This window comes from Schistocerca americana, chromosome 2, assembly GCF_021461395.2.
Source record: "Schistocerca americana isolate TAMUIC-IGC-003095 chromosome 2, iqSchAmer2.1, whole genome shotgun sequence".
Lineage (NCBI taxonomy): Eukaryota > Metazoa > Arthropoda > Insecta > Orthoptera > Acrididae > Schistocerca > Schistocerca americana.
In genome coordinates this window covers 557,845,681-557,855,564 of record NC_060120.1, presented here as the reverse complement: position 1 = coordinate 557,855,564, position 9,884 = coordinate 557,845,681, and positions in this window count along the sequence as shown.

The following is a 9,884-nucleotide window of genomic DNA, read 5'->3' as shown; positions in this document are numbered from 1 at the left end:
GTAAGAACTGATACTGTAACAAAGAATTTTAGAGTATTGCAGAATGAACCATGGACCTTGCCGTTGGTGGGGAGGCTTGCGTGCCTCAGCGATACAGATGGCCGTACCGTAGGTGCAACCACAACGGAGGGGTATCTGTTGGGAGGCCAGACAAACGTGTGGTTCCTGAAGAGGGGCAGCAGCCTTTCCAGTAGTTGCAGGGGCAACATCTGGATGACTGACCGATCTGGCCTTGTAACCCTAACCAAAACGGCCTTGCTGTGCTGGTACTGGGAACGGCTAAAAGCAAGGGGAAACTACAGCCGTAATTTTTCCCGAGGGCATGCAGCTTTACTGTATGGTTAAATGATGATGGCGTCCTCTTGGGTAAAATATTCTGGAGGTAAAATAGTCCCCCACTCGGATCTGCGGGCTGGGCTACTCAAGAGGACGTCGTTATCAGGAGAAAGAAAACTTGCGTTCTGCGGATCTGAGCGTGGAATGTCAGATCCCTTAAACGGGTAGGTTGGTTAGAAAATTTAAAAAGGGAAATGGATAGGTTAAAGTTATAGTGGGAATTAGTGAAGTTCGGTGGCAGGAGGAACGACTTTTGGTCAGGTGAATACGGGGTTATAAATGCAAAATCAAATAGGGGTAATGCAGGAGTAGGTTTAATAATGAAAAAATAGGAATGTGGGTAAGCTACTACAAACACCATAGTGAATGCATTATTGTGGCCAAGATACACTAAGCCCACACCTACTACAATAGTACAAGTTTATATGCCAACTAGCTCTGCAGATGAAGACATCGATGAAATGTTTGATGAGATAAAAGAAATTATTCAGGTAGTGAAGGGAAACGAAAATTTAATAGTCATGGGTGACTGGAATTCGAGAGTAGGAAAAGGGAGAGAAGGAAACGTAGTAGGTGAATATGGATTGGGGGAAAGGAATGAAAGAGGAAGCTGCCTGGTAGAATTTTGCACAGAGCACAACTTAATCATAGCTAACACTTGGTTCAAGAATCACAAAAGAAGGTTGTACACATGAAAGAATCCTGGAAATACTAGAAGGTATCATTTAGATTATATAATGGTAAGACAGAGATCTAGGAACCAGGTTTTAAATTGTAACATTTCCAGGGGCAGATGTGGACTCTGACCACAATCTATTGGTTATGAGCTGTAGATTAAAACTGAAGAAACTGCAAAAAGGTGGGAATTTGAGATGGGATCTGGACAAACTGATTAAACCAGAGGTTGTACAGAGTTTCAGGGAGAGCATAAGGGAACAATTGTCACAAATGGAGGAAAGAGATACAGTAGAAGAAGAATGGGTACCTCTGAGGGATGAAGTAGTGAAGGCAGCGGAGGATCAAGTAGGTAAAAAGACGAGGGCTAGTAGAAATCCTTGGGTAACAGAAGAAATATTGAATTTAATTGATGAAAGGAGAAAATATAAAAATGCAGTAAATGAAGTAGGCAAAAAGGAATACAAACATCTCAAAAATGAGATCGACAAGAAGTGCAAAATGGCTAAGCAGGGATGGATAGAGGACAAATGTAAGGATATAGAGGCTTATCTCACTAGGGATAAGATAGATACTGCCTACAGGAAACTTAGAGACGTTTGGAGAAAACAGAACCACTTGTATGAATATCAAGAGCTCAGATGGAAACCCAGTTCTAAGCAAAGAAGGTGGAAGGAGTATATAGAGGGCCTATACAAGGGTGACGTACTTGAGGACAATATTCTGGAAATGGAAAAGAATGTAGCTGAAGACGAAATGGGAGATACAATACTGCATGAAGAGCTTGACAGAGCACTGAAAGACCTGAGTCGAAACAAGGCCACGGGATTAGACAACATTCCGTTAGAACTACTGACAGCCTTGGGAGAGCCATTCCTGGCAAAACTCTACCACCTGGTGAGCAAGATGTATGAGACAGACGAAATACCCTCAGACTTCAAGAAGAATATAATAATTCCAATCCCAAAGAAAGCAGGTGTTGACAGAAGTGAAAATTACCGAACTATCAGTTTAATAAGCCACAGCTACAAAATACTAACACGAATTCTTTACAGACGAATGGAAAAACTAGTAGAAGCCAACCTTGGGGAAGATCAGTTTGGATTCCGTAGAAATATTGGAACACATGAGGCAATACTGACCTTACGACTTATCTTAGAAGAAAGATTAAAGAAAGGCAAACCTACGTTTCTAGCATTTGTAGAATTAGAGAAAGCTTTTGACAATGTTGACTGGAATACTCTTTCAAATTCTAAAGGTGGCAGGGGTAAAATACAGGGAGCGAAAGGCTATTTACAATTTGTACAGAAACCAGATGGCAGTTATGAGTCGAGGGGCATGGAAGGGAAGCAGTGGTTGGGAAGGGAGTGAGAGAGGGTTGTAGCCTCTCCCTGATGATATTCAATCTGTATATTGAGGAAGCAGTAAAGGAAACAAAGAAAAATTCAGAGTAGATATTAAAATCCATGGAGAAGAAATAAAGACTTTGAGGTTTGCCGATGTCATTGTAATTCTGTCAGAGACAGCAAAGGACCTGGAAAAGCAGCTGAACGGAATGGACAGTGTCTTGAAAGGAGAATATCAGATGAACATCAACAAGCCCAAAACGAGGATAATGGAATGTAGTCGAATTAAGTCGGGTGATGCTGAGGGAATTAGATTAGGAAATGAGACGCTTAAAGGAGTTTTGCTATTTGGGGAACAAAATAACTGATGATGGTCGAAGTAGAGAGGATATAAAATGTAGACTGGCAATGGCAAGGAAAGCATTTCCGAAGAAGAGAAATTTGTTAACATTGAGCATAGATTTGTCAGGAAGTAGTTTCTGAAAGTATTTGTATGGAGTGTAGCCATGTATGGAAGTGAAACATGGACGATAACTAGTTTGGACAAGAAGAGAATAGCTTTTGAAATGTGGTGCTTCAGAAGAATGCTGAAGAGTAGGTGGGTAGATCACATAACTAATGAGGAGGTATTGAATAGAATTGGGGAGGAGTTTGTGGCACAACTTGACAAGGAGAAGGGACCGGTTGGTAGGACATGTTCTGAGGCATCAAGGGATGACAAATTTAGCATTGGAGGGCAAAAATCATAGAGGGTGACAAAGAGATGAATACACTAAGTAGATTCAGAAGGACGTAGGTTGCAGTAAGTACTGGGAGATGAAGAAGCTTGCGCAGGATAGAGTAGCATGGAGAACTGCATCAAACTAGTCTCAGGACTGAAGGCCACAACAACTACTGCAGAATATTGCATCAATAAAACCTAATCAATAGAATGACACCAAAATAAAACCAGCTTTAAAAAAAATTTCCATTTACAACAAAAAAGTACATGGTGGACACTAGATCGTCTGCGGACAGCAAAATGTCAAAGGATTTCGGACAAAGACTATGCAATTCTTCCTAACTAAAAACTGCTTCTGATGATATGACATCACAGCTGTTGAAATTTCAAACAAGTCCTGGGAAAATATTGTGAACGGTGGTTTGAGAAGTGTTCTGTTCAAATCAAAGTTAATTTCCTTGTATGCAATGTGATTTGTTACATGTGAGAATGTGTGATGACTTTCTTAAATCCAGTGTGTTTCACTCTTTCAGAGCTTAACCCTTTGAGAACCAGCCACTTAGAAAAATTTCAATTCCATAAGACTGGTTATTTATCCAATTATTTGAAATTTTGTTTGATCTGTCTTAAAGGGTAAAATATGCTGAAAAGAGCACACTTCAGCATTAGTTATCATATTAGTTTGTTCATAGATTGCAAATTGTGCAATAATGATACGTAAAAGTCTATCTGCAGTGCGAGTTGAACTCTTTTGAGGACTTCCATACATAATTGGCTCTTCTATGAAAAAGTCAAAGTGACGACGAAACTTGTGTTCAGCTGGATAACCCACAAAATGTTCGATGCACTGCAATGAAATTTAGAATCGTGCTTGTCAGAAATATTCACCTGCTGCTATTTAAGCTCTGTTTCAGCATCCTGCCTAAGCATGCTTGGGAAGAAAAAAAAAATACAGTGAAACCTCTTGAAGACTACCCATTTAAGCTGAACGTCACTGAACGGGCATATTTTTAAGGAACAGAAATAACCTTCCATAAGAAGAATGCGTCTTTATTACCTTTAAGATGGCCACCCTTATTCCCGACCAAAGACCACTCTTTAACTGACAACGTCCTTCCTGTAAGATGGCCACAATCAGAAGAGGGTATTACAATACTGTTGTACTGTAAGGCTTCTCGTCGACAGTATGACACAACAATCTCTTAAAATTTCGTTGTCATTGGTACGTCGAACAGCTAATAGTTGTGATTTTTCCTCTGTAGTGAACAGTCATGGCTACTTCAAATAAAAGAAAATCTATTCTTTCACCAGAACAGCGAATTTCTGCTATATTGAAAAAGGAAAATCTGTCAGTCAGTGAGCTTACTTGTGGAAAAGTCATACAGAATACAATTGCAAATTGCTTTATATATATTTAGGAATGGAAAGACAATGCCAACAAAAATTCAAAGAAAAGACTGTGACAATCATTAGAAGACGTTAATAACCTGATTGAATGGTTTAACACTTTCGCTGCGGCTGACGCTTATAAGCGTCACAAGAAGCCAGTGCGGCTGACGCTTATAAGCGTCCGCGCTCACTGTCGGATTACTCAGTATACTTGCAGAGTCTAAGCTAGCATCAAAGTGCGTAAACTTTAGTTGTGTGGTCAGTTATCGAACTTATATTGTTCGTAATGGCGGCTAATGAACCGACACCTGGACCTTCCAATGTGAAAAGGGGCAGGAAAAGTGTTGAATTGACAGAGGAACAGTTACTTAGTGTACTAGACGACAGTGATTTTCTGTGTGGTGAGGACGAGGTATACCACGGAGATTGTCATTTAGAGGCTACAGAGTGACGATAGCGAGGAAGCTCAGCTTTCGAATGTCTCGTGACAGTTCAGAGTCTGACGATACGGATCACGTCGATTGTGTGGAAATAGACGACGAAAAAGAGCCCCGACCTGTCACACGGAGATAATCCAGGCGAGTCCTGGCATAAAGAACCACATAATATGCAGTATCACCCATTTACGAAGGAAGAAGTTTTGCAAATTCATCCTTCTGGCAATTCTCCTATAGATTTCGTCAGATTATTGGTAAGAAACGAATTTTTGCAACTTGTAGTTGATAACGATAACGCAGTCAACATATTGCCGAGCGAAAATACAAAAATAGGGCTCTAGGATCTGTAAATGGAAACCTCTAAATGTAGGCGAATTACTAGTTTTCCTGGGTGTTTCGTTGCATATGGGCAATGTTAAATATTCGCGATTACAAGACTACTGGAAGAAAGAACCGCTGTTTGAGATAGAGGAATAGCGATGAGTATAAGCAGAGAATGGTATTTGATCTTATTGCGCTCGCTGCATTTTGTAAAAAATCCAGTTCCAGGTAAGATACATAAGATGACACCTATATTGGATTATTTTAACGCGAGAATGTCTCAAGTGTATTACCCGGGAAGAGATTTATCAATAGATTAAGCAATGATTCTTTGGAGGGAAGGTTGTCATTTAGACAATACATAAAAAGCAAACGTAATAAATATGGCATTAAGATATACATGCGCTGTGTACACAGGAAGTAGTGGAGATATGGGGGAAAAGGTCACGCTGAAAAGGTCGTTTTGCATTTGATGGCAGAGAAGCTGCATGTTGGTCATCACATTTACTTGGAAAATTATTATAACAGTTTTCATTTAGCTATAACTCTGTTGAACCCAAAAACGCTTTCCACAGGTACTCTGAAATTAAATAGGAAACATACCCCCGAAGACGCTGTATCGGCAAAACTTGGGAGAGGAGAGACAATTGCGCCGTATTCTAATGGAGTTATGACTGGAAAATGGAAGAGTCGACGAGAGGTTTCCTACATTTCCACACATCTAAATGTTATGGAGCAAGTGACGAATGCACGCCAGCAAATAGTCGCGAAACCTTTGCCTGTTAGTAGGTACAATGCGTGTATGTCTGGGACAGACAAACAAGATCAGATGTTAGTATTATTTGTGTGAGCGAAAGACTATCCGCTGGCCGAAAAAACTATTCTTTCATTCATTGACATGCTAGTTTTCAATTCTCTATATCTGTAAAACAAGTACTCAGGAAATAAAATGACATTGTATGATTACAGAATGAACATTATAAAGGGCTTCCTTCCACCAATGGATGTTCCACGAAATGTGAGCAAGAAACATCACAAACACACGTTGTGCAAAAGCGGTAAGCTGCTGCAGGGAAGAAACAAGTTATGGAGAAGCGATGTAAGAAGTGCGCGGAACAAGGCAAGCGCACTCATACACCATACGAGTGTACAACCTGCCCAGGCAAACCTGGATACTGTTTGAACTGCTGTATAATTTCCCATAAGTAACAGACGCCATGATGTCGGGGAAATTCCGATTATCAAAGACAACTTCTTTTATTTCTTTTGACATTGCATGGTTTCTTTTTATGACGTGAAAGGTTAGAACTTTTTTCACGAGTACTCAGAAAATGAGGTTTTATTTTGTGTTAAGTCGACTTATTTCTTATTGCGTTGTAAAGCGTTCACTTCATTTTTTTGCGAAAGAATTTGTTGTGCTAAATTTGTTTTAATAGCACCGCAATCGAAGTGATGGGGGACACGAGAAAGCCACCACTTCGGGTGTGTTTCGCTACACATCTGGGCGTCCCCTAGGCGTCTATGATAAATGTAGACGACAAATTCTCTCATACCAGGAGCAAATATGCTACTAAATTGACGACCTCTATCAGAGTCAATCTTAAAAATGCGCATTTGAAGTAAATATAATTTCAAATGAATCCAGTTTCCTTTTTCATTTTTTTCCTTCTTAAGAATTTGGGTTTTGGAATTCAAATTTTTCCTGAATGCAGTGCATTTGTTGCTTGTTTGAATTGTATTTTTTGTTATATTATCAACAAATCACGAGCATTTGAATGATGCCTGTGACCCTATAGTTGTCAGACAGCAAACAGACTTTAAAACATGACCACAATACTTATTTGAAGTAATGCATCTAAGGTGTCATCATTAAGTCAGATAGAACATGATCATACATATCTTACAAGGTCTTGACGTCAACCTGTAGCTCAGGTGTGCTTAGGAGTGTTGGCTCCGAGCGGTACCTGCCGTTTCAGTGTGTTACCGGCCCGCACTCGCACGTTGCTGGGCTGCGCTGGAGAGTTGCGCGCCTGAACCTATGCCGCAGCAAAAGTGTTAATAAAGCATGGACCAGAAGATTACCTACTAGTGGTTCGATGCCCCAAGAAAAAGCTCTTAAATATGCTTCTCGCCATGGAATTCCTAATTCTGTGCAAGCAATGGCTGGGTGGACAGATTTCATGTTTGTCACAGTATTGTTTTGCGAATAGTCTGGGGAGAAATTAATAATCAAGATGTATCAGACTGAAAGTTGAAATTTAGTGTAATTACAAGTGTCTGTTGTGATGGTGACATTTACAACATGGATGAAACAGGTCATTTTTTTAAGCTATTCTAGGCAAAACACTAACCGAATAATGATTAGTGCAAAGACAGCAAAATGGCAAAACAGATATTAACGGGCAGTCTTTAACCTCTGTAGTGGAAAAGAACCACGAGTGATACGTATAGCGAATTGTTCATGGTTTTTCGAAAACAATGACATTGCCTTGCTTGTTGTCTCTTGGCATGCAAATAAAAATGCATGGATGATGTATGATATGTTTTGTTCTTGACTGAATAACTTAAATTCCAAAATGAACATTCAGAAACAAAAGCCTTTCCGTGAATAATGCACAGTGACAGTGCAGTGAAGATATATCAAATATGGAAGAACGTTTTTGTCCTGCCAACACATTGTTCAGTATCTTGACCAAGGAGTGAACCAGTGTTTTAATTACCAAAAGAAACTTCTTTGTACCCTAGTTGTGAAGTCTGTGACTGGACTAAAAGTGCATGGAATAAAGTGAAAAACAAAAAAATTAGAAAATGCTTAATTAATTCTGGTTTTCAGTCTCCAACAAATGCAGATGCTGGAGAAGGTCGTGATTAATCAATCAACACCCTTGGACGCCTGTGCTATGCTGCCAGTATTGAATTGGACATTTCTACAGTGAACTAAGAAATTTTATACTTTCAATAGTGGTAATAATTGGGAAGATGTGGAAATGAATCCATGTCCTAAGTGTAGTGGCGAGCAAAACAGTAATAGTGAAGATGATAAAATTCCTGTAGAGGTAATCCCATTAGGCAACATCTTAAATAGCACTGCTAGACACAAGTCCCTCGTTACAGAGTTTTCCAACTAGAAACTGACATACTTGCTGTCTGAGGTGGAAAAAGGACATGAAAATATGACTAAACAAACTTACAAAAAAGTGTGTGCAAATGGCAATTTCTGTGTATTTTCATATACAAACTATTAGGTATGTACTGTGTTTCTACTATGGTTATTAATACGTAAGAAGCTTCTTTTTTATTGTAACAGTTGCCATTAATTGTGTTTAAATGAGTATATTCATTACATTTTACCGTGCTCACCCTTATAAAGACTACCCCTCCAGACGACCACTTTCTCACAAAAGTTCCAAGTCGTCAGCTTAAAGAGGTTTCACTGTACATGAAAGGTTTTCTTATAGCTCTTCTGTATTTATATTAATTCAAACCATTAACTTTTCATACTCTTGTATTTGTGTGTTGGCTACTTAAAGTAATGTTGCCATAGGCCGACAACATCCCATGTCCTATGCTCTGAATATCTGCCATCATTGGCTGACGAGATCACGTGACATGACTGGCTGACAAAGTCTCATTTTCATTGCTTTGGAAGCTACCATGCTGCATTTGGTGAAATTCATATTTATTCTGTCATAATACAAAAATATGCAGTGTTAATGATGCCAGGCATCAAAAATCTTTCCTAAATGCAATGTGTGTTGCTGCATTTTGTTTGCTGAAGTGCTGGGAAGTTTTGTGCCTGTGTATATAACATTTACTATTCAATGAACTGATAAATTTTACAGCTCTAAGGAAAAGTATATTGTCACTTAACACGGAAAAAAATGTGCATTCACCAGGGAAAAGTGTTTTTAACTGCGATTTTTTCCGTGTTTACTTTCTGATAAAAGTTTAGCATCTAAAATGCAGCGCTGTAACTGTGTATGCAAGTAGTTAAGGAAGTTAACCTGATGATTGCATATCTACGTCCATAGTCTGTAACAACTGAAGTGCATGGTAGAGAGTATGCCCCATTGTACCAGTTGAGCTTTTCCTTGTTCCATTCACATATGGACCATGATAATTATGATGGTTTAAATGCCTTTTGTGATTACTGAAATTAGTCTGATCTTTTCCTCACAATTGGGAGCAATGTTTAGGAGGTTGTAGGACATTCCTAGAGTTGTCATTCAAACCCAGTTCTTGAAATTTTGCATGTTGGTTTCCTCAGACTAGTTTCGTCTGTCTTGAAGTGTTTTCCAGTTCAGTTCTTTCAACATCTCTGTGACATTCCTGCAGGTCAACCAAATGTGTGACCATTTGTGTGCCCTTCTTTGTATATAGGTACATTCAGTATCTCCCAGTCCTATCTGATATGGGCCTCACACACTTCAGCAATATTCTAGGATGAGTTGCACGAGTTATTTGTAAGCAACTTCCTTTATAGACAGTTACATTTCACTAGTATTCTACCAATACATTAATTATAGTTTGTTACCTGCTTTACGCATGAATTAGAGTATGTGATCGTTCAATGTTATATCCGTACAAAGTGTTAGTCATGTATTTGTACAAATTCAGTGATTCCAATAGTGGCTCACTGATATTACAGTTGTAGGATGC